The sequence below is a fragment of the Schistocerca serialis genome, chromosome 8 (assembly GCF_023864345.2).
Source record: "Schistocerca serialis cubense isolate TAMUIC-IGC-003099 chromosome 8, iqSchSeri2.2, whole genome shotgun sequence".
Taxonomy (NCBI): Eukaryota; Metazoa; Arthropoda; class Insecta; order Orthoptera; family Acrididae; genus Schistocerca; species Schistocerca serialis.
Window position 1 is genome coordinate 74,123,020 of NC_064645.1, and position 20,616 is coordinate 74,143,635.

Below are 20,616 nucleotides of genomic sequence, written 5' to 3' on the forward strand. Positions count from 1 at the left end.
CAACAACTGTTTAAGTATAGTACCGAATAATTAGATTATCTCAGGGTCAATTTAAGTTCGTTAAACAGTTTTCAGAAAGTATCAAAATCGCCTCTTTGATCGTCATGAGATTAGTTTAAATTTAAAGAAATTAAACAAGAAATGTTTTAACAAAGAAGTAAATATATTTTATTGTAAAATATGATTCCAGTTAAATTATTCACACTTTTCATAAACAAAAGTCAAACTATGTTCCTTAACTCGTGTTCGCAGTTCGTGGGCCCAGAGTGAGCATTATTGGCGCTAGGTCCAATGCTCTTCTGTACTTGAATTTGAAACATTTTTCTTCGCATTAGAGGTCCTGTCAGTATTCACCGTTGTCGTCAAAAATAGCTCTCTTCGCAACTTCCTTTTTATGCCTTTCTCCTCTTTGGCAGCTTTATGTTTTTCCTATTTCATCTCATTCTTTATTTGCTGGCAGTCGCCCATTATTGCAAGGACTTGCTCTAAACATCGCTGTGGAGCCTTTATTTTGGCCTCTGCTTTTTCATTTTCGTCCCGTGCATGGTGATCACATCCGACCGTCGAGATGGCCACTTTGCCAAAACTGCGCCATTGCAAAAAAGCTGTATATCCTCTAATAACATGGCCGAAATACCAGTAACTAACAAGGATTATAGAGTCAAGATATGACAATTTAGACACAATTTCATTTAAAAGACATGTCACATTCCCTCTTCACAACAGGTAGACTACTCAGACAGACCACACAGGCTAACTAAAACCCACAGAAGTTATAGTTCTGAGGTGTGGCACAGCAAACAAGTTAGACTTCATTGAGTAACTGAACCCTCCAGGTAGAATATGTTGACGCGTTTCCCGCGCCCTGCCAGCACCCCATAGGCTGGTCACATTGCCCAGCTCTTTCCTACCATACTCATATTCACGCATGTGAAACCAAACAAATGTATGTCGTGAATCTGGTGACTTACGGGAATGTCGGTCGGTAACAGATCTGACACCCGCCGGTAATTAGACAAATCATCATTGTATTCTTTTTCAATTCACAGACCACTGAGCATGACAATTTAAACCCTCGGTACGTGGTGCTAAGTTATCAGGAGTAGTAGGGAGACGGGCGGTAGTGGCACAATTGAAGTAAATTGATCAATTAATTACCCCCACATCCACCGCACCGAACCCCCACCACCATCCCCAGATGACGTCATGTGTTTCACTCTGCTGGCATGTGGGTCCCTTCCCTCTCCCCTACCAACACCTCCCCCTCGCCCACCTACCCTATTAGCGGGAATTTCCTATTTTGGGGGGAATTTCATTGTCCCAATCCTGTGCCGACGTGCCATCTCCCCCCACCCACAACCGATAATTGGTGGGAAATTCAAATGTAAGAAGGAGTTCAATTTTTTTTTTCTCTCCTCATGTGAGCAGAACTGGTGAGAGAGGTTCAGTCTATGCTGAGCTGTTGTTGTGGAAGCATGACATTGTGTTTGATCAATGAGATGAACATGAAGTATAGAGTGGCATTCAATACCCATATTACATGTATATATTCGAAGAAGGATTTAACCACAGTTCACTACACGCAGGATGGATAAATATGATAAGAGAAGAGTGTAGGATAAACAAACAGAAGCATTCGGATCAGAAGATTTTGACAATGCAGAGGGATGGAGATAAGATGCATGTCGCAACTAATACTTGCTCATGGAATCCTCAAACTGGCCGGATATTCCATATGAAGCATTCACTGTTTCACCATGGAACAGGCAAGTAGTTGATGCTAATTTGCTTTAGTGAAAGCATATTTGTATACATGATATATACCACTGAAGAGCTTCAACAGCTCATCCCCATCCAGTTCCCCTCCAGCAACCAATCCTCGCTGCTGTGCAGAATGTTTTCTATTGAAGAGCTGTTGGTGTCTGACTGGGACTAGTTTAACAGCCATGTTGTCTGTAAGCATACAGCCGAGGGCTGAAGCCCTAGGCTCCTACATGCTTAATGGAAAGGAGTTAGATTCGATGAGTGCTTGAAGAAGAATACCGCCCAGTAGATAATGGCTATGTAGCAGAATGGTATCAAGATGCATTCTGAAAGTCATGCAGACTGATAACGTTGTTATAACTTTTTCATATAAGCAGCAAGAAACAGGAACGCAGAATCCGATCACATCATGGTTATAGGGCGGACCCAGCGGCTCTGGAGCTTCAGCTGCAGTAAGCATAAAGATCTGGATGATATTGTCTAGTGCTGCCCAGCCGAAGCAGCAGCAGAATAGGAAGAAGCCGGGGAAGAGTAAGTGCACGTGCTTAATGTCTGCGTTTACTGTCGAGTGAGGTACATGAAATCTTTGCACTGCTATTACCGCTTGTCACGGTTTTTCTTCTTTGCTCATTAGTGGATGCGATGTTCTCCAGCCTGTCAGAGTATGCAGCACTGACGTGTCTGAACACATAGGGACCAGCAGCAGCGGCAGCACACTGGGATCCTGTTGCGCACCTGGTCTGCTCGACGGAGCAGGACAGTGAGCTGTTATTGTCGGTTGAAGACATCCAGCCAGCATCGGGAGTCCTAATCAGCATGACGCAGGTCGGTACTGGACCACATGATATGCTCCATGGCAGGATATTCTAGTGATACTGCAGGACAAAGTGAGGATGTAGTGGATGAGAAGATATCAGTTAAGCCCCATCCACCACAACTGTTCAATGTAGAATATAGTTTAAACGCTAGTGGTTGGTTCGAAGCGTCTAGATATTGGTATAGAAGCTCCTGCAGACAGAGACTGGAGTGTCGTGATAGAGATCGAGAATGCAGCTAAAAGTGTTAAAGTGCAGTTTACGGAGGTGGATTGGGATGAACTGTGACGTCCAAAAGCCAACATCAAGCAGCACATGACTGGCAGGTATCATCCAAGACGTCCTCGTTCTGACGTTCACTGTGCTGCTCTGTCCATCACAACAGTGTACAATGGATCTGCACTACGTGTGAAATAGCGTGACACATACGTTTATCTACAGCACTCCAACGTTGTACATGTAGACGACTTCGAACAGTGGGTCAGTACGACGCCACCCGTAACTAATCTACTGCCAATAAGTGTGAGAGAGATACGTGCTGAATTCTGTGCTTACAAGAAGGCTTTATTTTCTGTATTCTGTACTGGCGTTAAGATAAAGAAAGAACATTTTGTATGTCCATCCTTTTAGGAAGAGGCCTCTCGGACGACGGCCGTTTACTATCGTGACAAAAAATAAAAACACCTACAGCCGTCCTTATGGTTTTAATTTATTTTAACAACTGCTGGGTGGAGTGCTGACACATTATCTGCGTATCCAGTAATGCTGGCAACTGATGGATTATGCGTGGGGATAAATCTTTAAACAAGTTACTGAATCTCTCAATGAACTCTCAGTGAAATTCCACAACGACGACGACGATACAGATCGGTGATAGACAGTTTCAGAGAACACCTGGTCTACTTAACCTTATTTTCCTAAGACTCACGGAAACTATAAATCTGTAAATTATTCTCTTAAATACCTGCAAACGTACTGCAAAACATTTCATCTTACTGATCTGCATAAGGATTCAAAAGGATTCAAACAGCTGAAGCAATGTGTAATACAAATCCATTACAAAACCTATATTAGTGGAAAAAGATATTAGCGGTGTTGGTATTGACGTTCAGCATAGAAGACTGAGTAATAGAGTATATATATATTACAATCCCAATGAGCTAATAGATCAGCTAGAACTGCTCATGGTAACAGCTGCTGCCGGTACTACAGCACATTCGAATGTAGTTGTTTCAATAATTTCTGATCTTAGAGACAGGGGAGATCATTGAATAAGTATCGAGACCGTGGCGCGAAAACTGCACAAACCAGCTTCCAAAACATACCCTTGAAGACATTTTATGATGAAAGGTTCGGATGACCTGTGGCAGGCGGATCTTGGCTAGGGAATATTCGAATGCGAATGGTGATTGATACTTATTTTAAATTTGGCTGGGTATTATCCGTGAAAGCGGATGTGTGTGAACGATTGTTCAGACGAGTATTGTGGAACATCTGAACAAAAGAGTGAAAGCCCAAATGTCAGTGCCATTCCATCTTCATAGCTCATACAAGTGGACCAACATACTCCCACGAATAACTGCTCAGTATAATCGAATCCTACATCAGACAATAAAAGTGAGACCAATCGATGTTGATGATAATAGATTCTTGATACAGTGTATAGTCGTATTAAAATGCTAGATCCACGCAAACAGTAATTAATATGCGTGATTTAGTAAATATTTCAAAACACAAGACAGCATTTGAGAAGTCATACATGCCAAACTGGTCAAGAGATATTCACGGTTTCCAAAGCACAGAGAACGAATGCTAGAACCTACCCCTTAAAGGACAGCTGTGGTACTGAAACTAAAGGATGTTTTTACACAGAAGAGTTACAAAAGAGCTCAGTACCTGATGCGTATCTCGTAGAGAGGGTCATACGACGTCGAAGGAATAGAGCATTAGTTAAGTGGATTGGCTTTCCGCCATCACAAAACAGCTTCATCGATGCTGGCGATTTGGTATATGATAGGGTGCGCTGATGACAACCGGCTCAGTAGCGCAACACATGTGATAGGAGACACATTAGAGGAGGAGGCAGCATTTTCGACAAACTACCAGTCGAATTACCCATTCCTGGATATAACTACTACTGATCTGGAACAAACCTTCATAAGCAATTGGCACTTGGAGATCGGGGGATAAATCTGCTGGAAGAAGTGTGTACGGAGAAAGACATCGTACACACGACAAATAAAGATCGTCACTCCGCCGATCGAATTTTAAATGATGAAGCTATGGTACTAGGTACGACAAGGGATATTGGTATGGGTCAATGCATGGCAGCTTTGTAGTTGAATAAACTATGCGTGGTAAAGTTGGGCTTAGGTGTGAAGAAATTCAGCCAAGTTTCGAGCGTTACATATGGGGCGTTACGCAAGAAGACGACAGTCAAAGGGTGCATGTATAACTGCATCCTGACAGCTATGTATGCAGTTAAAACCGTTCTGAAGCAGAAAGGAGCGAGAAAATGAAGATCGATTAAACCACGCACCAGAACCCGAGACGTTGGGTGAAATTATTCCCTTCCTCATTCCTGCACTAGCTGGTCTCCTGGCGGTGGGTTCACTGGCTGGTGCTGCTGCGTCTATTGCCAGGACAGTCAAGAATGCACAGAACTCTCAGGAGCTACTGCAGGCGACACGAAGACAGCCGCATATGGAGGCAGCAGCCATCGGAAAAGGGCTATACTTTAAACCATACAAGAAAGGCTCAGGTCTCTTCAGAAACAAAGACAAAATAAAAACGCCCCCAACACTCCTACGAGACGGGATGCGTAAAAATACAGATCTGCTTAAGTTTGTTAAGAAGAAATTCCGAAATTCCGAAGGCTGTTTATGCTGATTACATTACCGAAGACTGTGGAAATCGGGAGAATGCAGAATTGTGAACCTAGATGTACTCATTGGGTAGTATATGTTAAAAAAATACAAGTAACGTCTACTATTTCAACTCATTCGACGACCTGCAACCCCTAGAAGAATTACAACGATATTTCACAGGCAGAAAACACGTGTTCTACAATTTTCGACGCTACCAAGACTTTAATACATTCCTGTGTGGTCACCTGAGTATCAACTTCCTCCTGAAGTTTCAGAATGATGTATAAGGACGGACATAAGGCATCCGTTCAGCAGCTGATGTTTAGATGACTTTAAAACAACGATTGCCTGTATTAAATGTGAATTATTTCCCACCAACTGATTTAAGCGTTGGAGATTGGAGTATTGCGCTGACTGGAATGGTTACATGCAACCGTATCCCAAATCTCGCGGAGGCTAACAATAAACGGCATCTGGAAGTTAAGGGTACAGAAGAAATCGTAGAAATTGAACCTGGTGCGCACGACACTGGCGATTTAAACGAAGTTTTAAAACAGTCTGGAAAAACGACTGAGTAAACTTAAAATCTGAAATCGGTGAATGCATCGACTGACTTCAAGCAGAAAGATTCAATAGGCTCACTGCTAGGTTTCAAAAAAGGGACGTGTTTTGAAGAAGGATCCCAGTAAATTCCACAAATCTGATGAGACAGTGGACATTCTCCCCGTCAGTACAATCCGTGATGAGTGTAACATTGCAACGAACATTGGTTCATTCAGTTTACGGATTCTTCCCCTCAGATGTAAAAGATAGTTGAGTCTCCTACGAACGCTATACACCTTCCAGTGACAGATCTACGACCACATCCAAGACAGGATGGGCGTAAGGTATAAAACCAGAGCACACAGCGCACAGCACAGCACTTCCCAGCAGAACCGCAAGCTTGGGTAGCTCAGTCGGGAAAGCACTTGCCCGCGAAAGGCAAAGGTCCCGAGTTCGAGTCTCGGTCCGGCACACAGTTTTAATCTGCCAGGAAGTTTCATATCAGCGCACACTCCGCTGTAGAGGGAAAATTTCATTCTAGAACGGCAAGGTAATAACACGTACGAACTGCGAGTTTCTTAATTCCTTGTAGGCTTGAAACCTCGCAATGACGTCGTCGCTCAATATATCATACCCAGTGGAATATGAAGACAGAATTATGCACCAGGAATAATTTTCGTATAAACCTTATGCTTCAACGACATTTAACAAGAACGATGAAATGAGGATTGTCATCCAGAACCAAGACGCTTTAACTCATCCACGCAAGAATTTCACATAATGGGATAGTTCATTTAATGCAGGATGGTTCATAGACGAACCTGTTGGCAGAACAGCAGAAGAGTGCCGCAGATTTACTGCATGCATACCTCTAAAAATACTTATGGGGTACTTTGAGGACATGCAGCGAATTGTTATGAATGCTAAACAGAAATTTTTCTGGTATGGAGTGCTACTGATAGGAACTCCCACATTCAAGGAGATCAAGAGGAGAATATGATCATAATCAATAAAACAGTATGAAAATGCCACACATCACTGTGGCAAACGATGAGAGTTTGTAAGTTTTTAAAAGTTCTCAATACCGGTACACACCTGCCATTAACTTTCCGCTCATGGGAGGATTTACAGAGTATTACGAACAGCGGGTAGACAAAAATGGGCTATTAAAACCTCCATGCAGATGGAAACACCGAGATTCGCCATACCTTCATTTCAGACGAATAGAAGGGCGAATTTAGCAAATGGTTCCACCGCATTTGACAACTGTAACTTAACCAATGCCAGAATCTACTTGAATTTAGAATCCTATCCTTGTGACAGTTTACTGCTACAGTGGGACCAAAACGTATACAGTCTAGCATTTGACGTGTATGCAAGGTTCCATGCTTCCTACTGTGAAAGTGTTGAAGAGAGGGCTGCCTAATCATACCATGGGAATTCGATGAGCTGGGACCAATCATCATAATACATTGTTCTAAATAAAATGACATAATTAACTCAGGACCAATAGATGTACGAATCGAATTTCAGTTCTCAGCAAAATTCCCAGAACACATTGCAGTGTATGTTCAAGTTCCACATTATCGCGTGATTGCTCACTTACTGCCCCGCTGAAAACCATTCATCACGTGTTGCTGAGAGACTGGCAAGGCACCACCCTTCATCTACTACTGTTAACGAACTTGCATAAATGTGAAGCAGGATAGAATAAGCTACCGTACATGTCTTCCAAGTTCACTTCGACCCTTTGCGCAGCCGGGTTTGAGCCATTTTTGCTAACAGAGGTGACGGATCTGTGTACAAAAGTTCACACGTTGTATGGTCCCAGACCACCTTAAAATTGAGTGTGTGTGCAGTACAACAAGGAAAACTCCGTTATCAGTAGTATTCTCGGTGTTTTAAATGACAGTAGTGTATACTTATTTATCAGTCAGCAATCAGTGTTGCTAAATGTGGCGTTGTTTCTAGCACTTTTATCAAGCGTAATAAACCGTGTGCGTAGTTAAAGAAGAAACTCTTCTCGTGACCAGACAAGTAATCATTCCCTTGATAGATAGTAATGACATTGCAGACAACATTAATAGTAATCACAGATATTTCGCAGACCATGTAGCAGTCTTTTGTATGAAAAAGCTTCACAAATATTTGCAGACCTCGATGCGGTTTCAAAGTGGTGCAAATACTGGCAATGTACTTTAAATGTCCAGAAATGTGAAATTTTGCACTTCACAAACCGAAAGAAAGTGTAGTATTGTAATCAGTCAAGTTCTACAACTAGTTAGTCGTAGAAAGTGATTTGGATATGAAATAGAACGATATATAGGCTTACTCGAAGGCAAAGCAGGTTGCAGACTTAGATTTCGTTGGTAGAATGCATGGGATATGCAGTCGATCTATAAAGGAAACAGTAGTGGAATACTGCTCAAGTGAGTGGTACCTATGCCAAATATGACTGACAGGAGACGTTAAACGTGTAGAAAGAAGGGCAACACGTATGGTCAGAGGGTTGTTTGAACAGTGGCAGTCCGCCACGGATATGCGGAAAATAGTGAACTGGGAAACGCTTGAAAAAATCTAGTCGATGGTACTAGAGGGTGTTGTAGAGAATAAAAACTGTAGAGGAAGACAATGAGAGGAATGCATCTAACAAATAATTGAAGACGCAGGGTGTAAGTGCTACGGAAGAGGTTTGGACAGGAGAGGAATTGGTGGAGGGCCGCATAATCCAGTCAGAAGTGAGCCGCGCGGCGGCTCGCGTTGGTGCTGTTTGTTGGTTTCTGCCCTCTGTTGGAGGCCAGACGGTATCGTTTAGTTGGCTTGGTTGCGGTTGTTTGTCTTCTTCTCGTGTTGACTGGCGCCTCTCGGTTTCACAAGCGTTGCCAGTCCGCTGGTGGCAGCAGCGGCGGTTATTCGATATTTAGTAACTGTTGCCCTGTGTTTGGGCGACGTTGTTGTTTTCAGGATCGCGTGAGTCGGCCAGTTCGGTTGGGGACTCAGGAGGAGACAGGTCCGTGCAGATCCAGAACACGCCAGGACCGCTGTCGGCACGCATGGACTGCCGGATGGAAGGGCTGTGGTCACGAGGGTGCACGACCTCGTCGTAAACCGTATTTAGCAAGCTTTAAGATGAGTGCATTTCAATCCAAGTAGAGAAACCTCCACCACTGTGATATCTCGCGATCTCCAATCACTTGGGTTCGTGTTGCTGCTCGCAGTGTCGCCGAGGCGAAGAGCAGTGAGTGGAGTGCTTGGGGAAGGCGGATCTGATTAGCTTAATCGACTTCCTATTACTATTTACTGCGTTCAACTTTTTATAGTTTGTTAAGTGCAACCAGCGGTAATATCCCTTGCCTGGTGCCCGCTAACGCCCCAGTTACCTGCCCTCGGGGCATGGACCTTACCGTTGGTGGGGAGGCTTGCGTGCCTCAGCGATACAGATAGCCGTACCGTAGGTGCAACCACAAGGGAGGGGTATCTGCTGAGAGACCAGACAAACGTGTGGTTCCTGAAGAGGGGCAGCAGCCTTTTCAGTAGCTGCAGGGGCAACAGTCTGGATGATTGACTGATCTGGCCTTGTAACACTAACCAAAACAGCCTTGCTGTGCTGGTACTGCGAACGGCTGAAAGCAAGGGGAAACTACGGCCGTAATTTTTCCCGAGGGTATGCAGCTTTACTGTATGGTTAAATGATGATGGCGTCCTCTTGGGTAAAATATTCCGGAGGTAAAATAGTCCCCGATTCGGATATCCGGGCGGGGACTACCCGAGAGGATTTCGTTATAAGGAGAAAGAAAACTGGCGTTCTACGGATCTGAGCGTGGAATGTCAGATCCCTTAGGTTAGAAAATTTAAAAAGGGAAATGGATACGTTAAAGTTAGATATAATGGGAATTAGTGAAGTTCGGTAGCAGGAGGTACAAGACTTCTGGTCAGGTGACTACAGGGTTATAAAAACAAAATCAAATACGGGTAATGCAGGAGTAGGTTTAATAATGAATAGGAAAATAGAAATGCGGGTAAGCTACTACAAACAGCATAGTGAAAGCATTATTGTGGCCAAGATAAATACGAAGGCCACGCTTACCACAGTAGTACAAGTTTATATGGCAACTAGCTCTGCAGATGACGAAGAAATTGACGAAATGTATGATGAAATAAAATAAATTATTCAGATAGTGAAGGGAGATGAAAATTTAATAGTCATGGGTGACTGGGATTCGTCGGTAGGAAAAGGGAGAGAAGGAAACGAAGTAGGTGAATACGGATTGGGGGTAAGAAACGAAAGAGGAAGCAGCCTGGTAGAATTTTGCACAGAGCACAACCTAATCATAGCTAACACTTGGTTCAAGAGTCATAAAAGAAGATTGTATACATGGAAGAAGCCTGGAGATACTGACTGGTTTCAGATAGATTATATAATGGTAATACACAGACTTAGGAACCAGGTTTTAAACTGTAAGACATTTCCAGAGGCAGATGTGGACTCTGACCACAATGTATTGGTTATGAACTGTAGATTAAAACTGAAGAAACTGCAAAAAGGTGGGAATTTAAGGAGATGGGACCTGAATAAACTGACTAAACCAGAGGTTGTACAGAGTTTCAGGTAGAGCATAAGGGAACAATTGACAAGAATGGGGGAAAGAATTACAGTAGAAGAAGAATGGGTAACTTTGAGGGATGAAGTGGTGAAGGCAGCAGAGGATCAAGTAGGTAAAAAGACGAGGGCTAGTAGTAATCCTTGGGTAACAAAAGAAATATTGAATTTAATTGATGAAAGGAGAAAATATTAAAACACAGTAAGTGAAGCAGGCAAAAAAGAATACAAACGTCTCAAAAATGAGATCGACAGGAAGTACAAAATTGCTAAGCTGGGCTGGCTAGTGGACAAATATAAGGTTGTAGAGGCGTATTCACTAGGGGTAAGATAGAAACTGCCTACAGGAAAATTAAGGAGGCCTTTGGAGAAAAGAGAGCCACTTGTATGAATATCAAGATCTCAGATGGAAACCCAGTTCTAAGCAAAGAAGGAAAAGTAGAAAGGTGGAAGGAGTATATAGAGGGTGTACACAAGGGCGACGTACTTGAGGACAATATTATAGAAATGGAAGAGGATGCAGATGAAGATGAAATGGGAGATATGATACTGCGTGAAGAGTTTGACAGAACACTGAAAGACCTGAGTCGCAACAAAGCTCCGAGAGCAGACAACATTCCATTAGAACTACAGACAGCCTTGGGAGAGCCAGTCCTGACAAAACTCTACCATCTGGTGAGCAAGATGTATGAGAAATACCCCCAGACTTCAAGAAGAATATAATAATTCCAATCACAAAGAAAGCCGGTGTTGACAGATGTGAAAATCACCGAACTATCAGTTTAATAAGTCACGGCTGCAAAATACTAACACGAATTCTTTACAGGCGAATGGAAAACCTGGTAGAAGTCGACCTCGGGGAAGATCAGTTTGGATTCCGTAGAAATATTGGAACACGTGAGGCAATACTGACCCTACGACTCATCTTAGAAGCTAGATTAAGGAAAGGCAAACCTACATTCCTAGCATTTGTAGATTTAGAGAAAGCTTTTGACAACGTTGACTGGAATACTCTCTTTCAAATTCTGAAGGTCGCAGGGTAAAATACAGGGAGCGAAAATCTATTTACAATTTGTTCATAAACCACATGGCAGTTATAAGAGTCGAGGGACATCAAAGCGTAGAAGTGGTTGGGAAGGGAGTGCGACAGGGTTGTAGCCTCTCCCCGATGTTGTTGAATCTGTATATTAAGCAAGCAGTAAAGGAAACAAAAGAAAAATTCGGAGTAGATATTAAAATCCATGGAGAAGAAATAAAAACTTCAAGGTTCGCCGACGACATTGTAATTCTGTCAGACACAGCAAAGGACGTGGAAGGGCAGTTGAACGGAATGGATAATGTCTTGAATGGAGGATATAAGATGAACATCAACAAAAGCAAAACAAGGATAATGGAATGTAGTCGAATTAACTTGGGTGATGCTGAGGGAATTACATTAGGAAATGAGACACTTAAAGTAGTAAAGGAGTTCTGCTATTTGGGGAGCAAAATAACTGATGATGGTCGAAGTAGAGAGGAGATAAAATGTAGACTGGCAATGGCAAGGAAAGCAATTCTGAAGAAGAGAAATTTGTTAACATCGCGTATAGGTTTAACTGTCAGGAAGTCGTTTCTGAAAGTATTTTTATGGAGTGTAGCCAGGTATTGAAGTGAAACATGGACGACAACTAGTTTGGACAAGAAGAGAATAGAAGCTTTCGAAATGTGGTGCTACAGAAGAATGTTGAAGATTAGATGGGTAGATCACATAACTAATGAGGAAGTATTGAATAGGATTGGGGAGAAGAGAAGTTTGTGGCACAACTTGACTAGAAGAAGGGATCGGTTGGTAGGACATGTTCTGAGGCGTCAAGGGATCACCAGTTTAGTATTGGAGGGCTATGTGGAGGGTGAAAATCGCAGAGGGAGACCAAGAGATGAATACACTAAGCAGATTCATAAGGATGTAGGTTGCAGTAAGTACTGGAAGATGAAGAAGCTTGCACAGGATAGAGTAGCATGGAGAGCTGCATCAAACCAGTCTCAGGACTGAAGATCACAACAACAACAACAACAACAACAACCTGCCCTGGGGGATGGATGGTGATTCTTCTACTCTGGTGGTAGTGACTCCTTTCTTGTTCCAGGCGCTCTAAGCACAGTATTCTGGGGACGTAGTGCAAACCGCCGGTTCCGTCTTTGGCGTATTGTTCCAGCGTTGCATTTGGTTCATCGGACGTCAGGTAGCCACAGCAAGATTATCATTAGTCATTCGTTATACTGCCACTAGTCTGAGTATCTTGTGAAGTGAATTCAACTCTTGGCTGCCTGTCTCATCGCTCGCAAAAGTGCCATTCCTGGCGTCTGATGCCGTATGCTGTGTTTGTGGCGACTTGCCTTTAATATTTCAATGCCTGTAATTAGTAAGTTGCAGCGAATTTTAAACAGTTCTTAATTTATTGCCATTCCTGGCGTGTAAGGGCTTCTGCCCAGATGACAGTGGCTTGCTTTTAAAACATTATTTGTTCTGTTTGTATTTAATGTTATTTGCTAAAGTGTAACTCCCTGAAAATACTATTATCTACACTGTTTTTTATTCCTTTATTAATAACGTGTGGTATTTTCTATTTATTGTTCAGTCCGCAATTGCTGGCTTAAAATAAATTGTGTGTAATTGCAAAAGACAACAAATAGAAACTGATTACGGTCCCGTCCACAATCGTAACCGAATCCTGCCTTCACTTGACTACCACCAGGTTTCAAGAAGAGTGACGAAAAAAAAAAAATTGGATAACTCCGATTGTGGCTCACGCACTTAATTGCAAGAATGTATCAAAATCTCTACGACTATATTTCCTCACACTAGTCCCGACTTTCAAAAAGATGTGAGGAGCTCACTTTACATATCTATAGTGACAAGATTTAATGAAACCCTTTTTATTTATCTATTTAGTAAAACACGACTACAACTTACATGTTATTTCTATTGACCCTCTGTTGACACGGGACAGCTGCCTGTCAAACATTTACCAAGGAAAATCGCCAAACGGCAGTATGTTTTGGGAAGTTATTTTATTTAGACAACCAGTTTCGGCATCTCAGTAAGCCACGTTCAGCCTCCTATGTGCTGCGTGTATAGACTGCCAGATATGCCGATACTTGCATACTGGAGCCATCAATATGTGGATTCCTTGAATTCGTTTTTGGACTGTTTACTTCGAAGACTTGACATTAAGTTTCCGGCTTTTCGCTTTACTTGTGTTATGAAACCTCGCTTCTTGGCGAATTTTAAGATTTTAAGTCAACGGGTATTACCCTACAGGTTTTGATGACTGAGATGTCGAGTGTCGAAATGTGCGACACATATTGGGGAATATTTTGACTGAAATGACTTAGAAGCTTAAAATTTACGCATCAGGAAGAGACCTTAGACCTTAACATATGGCATACATCTGAACTTGATACGTGTACCCGTCCTTGAGCAAAAGGGCTCTTAACAGTTGGACAGCAGACAGATGAGCAAAGAAGCAAGCCTATAGTGATTCGATTTTGAAAGTTTGAGGCACGGAGCCCTAACAAAGCCGTAACACTAACAGCTTCAAGTGAAGAATCTAGGAATATACTAAAAGTTCCTAATATATCACTCCCGTGGGATCACGGTGAAAACCCTGGACTAATTAGAACACAGACAATCAAAAATGGCTCTGAGCACTATGGGACTCAACATCTGAGGTCATCAGTCCCCTAGAACTTAGAACTACTTAAACCTAACTAACCTATGGACATTACACACATCCATGCCCGAGGCAGGATTCAAACCTGCGACCATAGCAGTCACGCGGTTCCGGACTGAAGTGCCTAGAACCGCACGGCCACCCTGGCCGGCCACAGACAATCAGTCACTCTTCCCCCAGTTCAGAATTGAACGGGAAAAAGCCTTAAAACCGACGTGAAGTACTTTCTGCCGAGCACTTCACAGTAGTTTGCAGAGTATTGGTGTCTACATAGACGCTGATGTACACTCACGCTCATAAATTAGGGATAATGATGATACACGGTGAAACAACGCTCTGGTGGGCGGTTTGCGGGGTTAAATCACCTCAGGGTATGACTATGCGGTGCATTTGACCTGCGGTCGTCGCACGGTGGCGCTGGCAGCAGTCCACATACGCAGAGTTGTGTTGGTGCATGTCAGAGAACGGTGCAGCGAGTAAATGTGCAGATGTTTTCAGAAGTGTTTAATGGTGACTGTGTGTTGAAAATGGCTCACAGAACACATACTGATGACGTTATCAGGCGTAGAATACTAGGGCGACTGGAGGCTGGTCAAATACAGCAGGTCGTAGCACGCACCCTCCGTATGCCACGAAGTTTGATCTGAAGATTATGGCAACGATTGCAGCAGACAGGAAACATGTCCAGGCCCTCAGTACGGGACGACCACAGTGTAAAACACCAGAAGAGCACCGATATGTCACTATCAGTGCCCACAGACAGCCACAGAGTACTCCGGGTAGCCTTGCTCGGGACCCTACCAGCAGCCCCTGGAACAGTTGTTTCCAGACACACAGTCTACAGACGACTTAACAGACACGGTTTATTCGCCCGGAGACCTGCAAGGTGCGTTCCACTGACCCCAGGTCACAGGAGAGCCGATAAAGCCTGGTGTCAAGAACACAGTACATGGTCATTGGAACAGTGGTCCCACATTATGTTCAAGGACGAGTCCAGGTATAGTTGAACAGTTACTCTCACCGGGTTTTCGTCTGGAGTGAACCACGAATCAGATACCAACCCCTTAATGTCCTTGAAAGGGACCTGCGTGGAGGTCGTGGTTTGATGGTGTGTGGTGGGATTATGATTGGTGCACGTATACCCCTGCATGTCTTTGACAGAGAACTGTAACAGGTCAGGTGTATCAGGACGTCATTTTCCACTTGTTGTCCGCCTTTTCAGGTGTGCAGTGAGGTCCCACCTTCCTCCTGATGGATGATAACGAACGGCCCCACTGACCTGCCATCGTGGAGGAGTACCTTGAAACAGAAGATATCAGGCGAAGGGAGTGGCACGCCTGTTCTCCAGACCTAAACCCCATCGAGCACGTCTGGGATGCTCTTGGTTGACGTATCGCTGCACGTCTTCAACCCCATAGGACACTTCAGGAGCTGCGACAGGCACTGGTGCAAGAATGGGAGGCTATACCCCAGCAGCTGATCGACCACCTGATCCAGAGTATGCCAACCCGTTGTGAGGCCTGTGTACGTGTGCACGGTGATCATTTCCCATATTTATGTCGGGGTACATGTTCAGGAAACAGTGGCGTGTGTTTCGGAACGGTTTTCTCAACTTATCACCAATACGGTGGACTTACAGATCTGTGTCGTGTGTGTTCCCTATGCGCCTATGCTATTAGCGCCAGTTTTGTGTAGCGCCAGGTTGTGTGGCAACACATTCTGCAATTATCCTTAATTTATGAGCATGAGTGTAGATGTAAGTGCAGCTCAAATCAATACGACTTTGCGAGCGTTCTGCAGCTATTGGCGTACAAAATATTCTCAGCACCTATTCTACCACCCGTCCTCCAGCGTTCTAATTCTCTGTCCCATTCCCCTTCCCCAATGCGAACTCTGTCAGGTGGCAAGACGCAGTGTCGGGAGACGCCCCGGCGCCCCCTTTGCTTCTCTCGTCGCAACTCCCGGTGCAGCCGGCGGAGCCGCAGCAGAAGGCACGCGCTGAGCGTCGGATGCCGCTGCTATTTTCGCGTCCCTAATGCACGGCTCGCGATGCAAATGGCGTGGGCGGGTCCAGCCGCCCCGGGCAGGCCGCGGTGGCCGGTAAGACGGGGCACTCGGCATATAAACGAGCCATTTGTCGGGTATCAGCGGGGGCAGGCGGCCAGCTACTTGCCCCGCTCGAAGCAAGACCCAGGTTAGGTGGAGGGGCAAGGGGAGGAGCGCGGAGATTCAGTGAGAGGGCTGCTTGCCGATGCTACCGGCAGTCACTACCTCCCTCCCCAGGAGGCGCTCGATATTGTAATTAACGTACCACTTGCGGTGCCACTATCAACGTATTTCCACTGCCGCTTCCCACTCTGCATTTAAAGGTATTTGTCTTTACCTTCGGTAAAACATTTCTTGACATTCGACGAAGTTTCTTTTCTTATATACGTGGTTATTAATTTTACATCTCATCTACATCTACGTGATTGCTATTCACAATAAAGTGCCTCGCTGAGGGTTCAATGAACCACCCTCATTCTGTCTCTCTACCGTTCCACTCTCGAACGGCACGCGGGAAAAACGAGCACTTAGATTTTTCCGTGCGAGCACTGATTTCTCTTATTTTATCGTGATGATCATTTCTCCCTATGTAGGTGGGTGCCAACAGAATGTTTTCACATTCGGAGGAGAAAAATGGTGATTGAAATTTCATGAGAAGATCTCGCCGCAACGAAAAACGCTTTTGTTTTAATGATTGCCACTACAATTCACGTATCATGTCTGTGACACTATCTCCCCTATTTCGCGATAATACAAAACCAGCTGCCCTTCTTTGTACTTTTTCGATGTAATCCGTCAGTCCCAACAGATGCGGATCCCACACCGCACAGCAGTACTCCAGAATAGGGCGGACAAGTGTAGTGTAAGCAGTCTCTTTGGTAGACCTGTTGCACCTTCTAAGTGTTCTGCCAATGAATCGCAGTCTTTGGTTTGCTCTACCCTCAATATTATCTATGTGATCGTTCCAATTTAGGTTATTTGTAATTGTAATCCCTAAGTATTTAGTTGAATTACCAGCCCTCAGATTTGTGTGACTTATGTTATTTTTAAATTGTTTTAAGCAAATTATTTATATTTATTATAGATGACGTACGAAATCTCGTAGGAAGCAGGCGACCTAGGTTATATTACGATGTAGTAATGTGGTGGAGCCGAAGATGTCGCTTCAAAGATAGTCGTACAGTCGGTGAAAAATCAAATTGCCCACTTAACGCGTTTCTGAACTACTTTCGTCATCGGATATCCAATTGCACACAGGGTCAGGGGATACGAGAGTTACTAGATATAATGTACCAAAAACTGACAAACAGTGGCCTCTTGTGCATTTGGATATCAGATGATGGAAATAAATCAGAAACACACCAAGTGAGCAATCTTAATAATAAAGTCATTTTCAATAAAGTCATTTTCAACTGGCTGTATGACTTTAATGGACCGCCTTTTCAGCTCCAATACAGTATTACATCGCAGTTATTTGTCAGCCATTTACGCCCATCATCTGCATCTAGAGAGTATACTCTCACTCTTACTCTCCTGGCCCCACAAACTGCAGTCGGTTTTTGCCCTCGTCAAGTAGCCTCTTCCACATTATTCTGTCTTCGGAATCTTCATTCCTTGCTCATAATACTTGGAGATCCTTGGCAACCTGGTCTCTTCATCTCCTTTTCTGCCCGTCTAGAGGTCTTCGTCCACCTTGTTTATTCTCTGAGACTTCTTTCAGTAAAGATCCCTGCTCTCTTGTATAGACGTGGCCGGCCTACTTAGTCTTCTCGTCTTGGCTTCCGCGACTACATCTGGTTCATTGTATAGCTCCCTCAGCTCCCTGTTCGTTTTCTTCTTCGCCTCTCATAGATTGGTCAAAAAGTCTTTCCCAGGATTTTATTTCCAAAAGCTTTTATCTTCGTTTATTTATCTATTCTCCATATTTCTGCCCCATGTACTTATACAGATCTGATTATGATATTATATATTCTAGAGAGTATACTGATTTTTGGAATGCTGGCCATTGCTCTAGTAACACTATGAAGGCGACGTGTAACGAACATAAATTTGACATGAAGCGTGCTACATATTTAGATATGCAAGAGAGAGCTAAAGCTTCCTATGTAAGTACCTGCTTGGACCCCAGGGACTGTACGTTGACTTCGGTATCATAAGCGCTTCCCAAGCGTCTAGGCAAAAGGCGTCGATCGCGTTTGGCCGTAAAAAATACAAAATAAGTAAATAAATAAATAAAAAATAAAAGCATAAACCTGTATCAATTATGTTCGACACATCACATCTTGAAATTAAACATTATCTCTAAGAGACAAATTACAACTGCTGTACCAACAGGTCTGTCAGTGACGCAAACACGAGAAACCACAACAGCTGAGACATGGAAAACTGGTCACGGCAGCAATATCCTATCTATTTAAGAACGCCTCATTAGCGCACTTCACGTACAATCAATGTTCAGTCACAACTCTTTATTGACGCTCCGAACAGGTGAGCAGTAATTCGCCTTCCCCTTTCATTTCTTGCGCTTAGCCTATACGTGAAATTTCCTGAGATTAACTACATGTTGTATACCTTAGAGACTTTCCATTTCAACCCAGTTTATGTGGAGAGTCCTCTTGACCCAAAAAGTCCCGCATAAAGTTGAAGAATTTCCGATACAGATATAGGTGTTTAAGAGACAAATGATGCGTTCTCCGCAGGACCGTTCTATAAACAACCAATTTACAGTTGCCAATCTTACGACGTCTCGATGCCTTTGCCTCACATCAGAGAATGGTGGTAGGACACTTCCTCTCTGAGTGTGCCCTACTACTCCATACTAAACCTAGATAAGCTATCTGTACCTCCAGGCAAGGCATAACTATGGAACAAATGCTGTGTCGTTTAAGAATCACGAACTATGTCTGCTACTATTTCTAAAGACATTCTGCCATTATGTGGTTTCCCTTCACGTGAGACATTGTATCACGAATGTCTGCTCCTGTCTCTCTACAGTTTCCACTACTCTTGCCGGTCTAGGGCGATCGATGTTTCTTTGATCACCGTATCGGTTTCGCGGCGGTCCAGAATTTCCCCATCCAGTACAGCTTCTTGGCCTATTACTCCATCTACAATAATATGGCTGCGGGACTCCTTGCATCTCATTTGCGTGACGAGTATCGCTTGTAAGTAGGCTGTTTAGGTTTTTTTATTGGTAACGCCACATCTGTATGAAAATCACTGGCTGTGCTGTGTGCAGTCTGTGGCTGCTTTGCATTGTTGTACTACTCGCCATTGTAGTGTTAGGCAGCTGGATGTGAACAGCGCGTAGCGTTGCGCAGTTGGAGGTGAGCCGCCAGCAGTGGTGGATGTGGGGAGAGAGATGGCGGAGTTTGAATCGACATGTCAAAAAGTCTGTAATGACGTAAAAACACAAATTTGTGAGCATTTTCAACCTATTTTTTCGCGGCATGAAAATGCATTACAGAATCACGAAGCAGCCATAAAAGAACTGCAAACCATTGTTCATGAAAATCATGAGACCTTGTGGGCTAAAATTGACTCAGTTGCATCTACCGATTCGGTTACGCAACTTGCAAAAACTCAGGAAAACTTAAAGGACACAGTAGATTCGATTTCAACACAAATGGACACTCTGAAACTTGGTTCAGAAAAACACACTGAGGAAATGTGTTCAATATTGGAGAAAGTAGCCGAACTTTCGGATCAGGTCACTAACTTATCTACAAAGGTAGATGATGATCTGAATGACACAAGACCTGTAGCCTTCACTGACACAGAAGAGTATGAACAAATTAGAACATTCAAACAGAATCAAAATCAAATCAATACACAGTACAAAAGAGAAATCCGGGAAGTACAAGATCAGCTGACACAGGTAATACAAGAATTACGTATTTCAGAGGATACTCGCGCCCCAATACGGGAAGAGGGACACAGAAATACGGAACAGCCACAAAATAATAACACAGGGCATTTCGGAAGTTATGAAAGAAATTGGCAATGTGCACCGAATTTTGATATGGAACGGCCGACACGACCTAACAATGACGATATGCGACTCGCCGACATGATGATTTTGACTATAAGCTGTTCATTACTACACGTAAATTCAAAACATTTAAGAATTCTGGCAACGACATTCATCCACAAGCATGGCTCCATCAATTCTCGCATTGTTTTCCTCCCGACTGGTCGTTAGAACACAGATTAGAATTTATGTGTGGCTACTTGGAGAATGAACCAGCTGTAAGAATGCGATCGGTAAT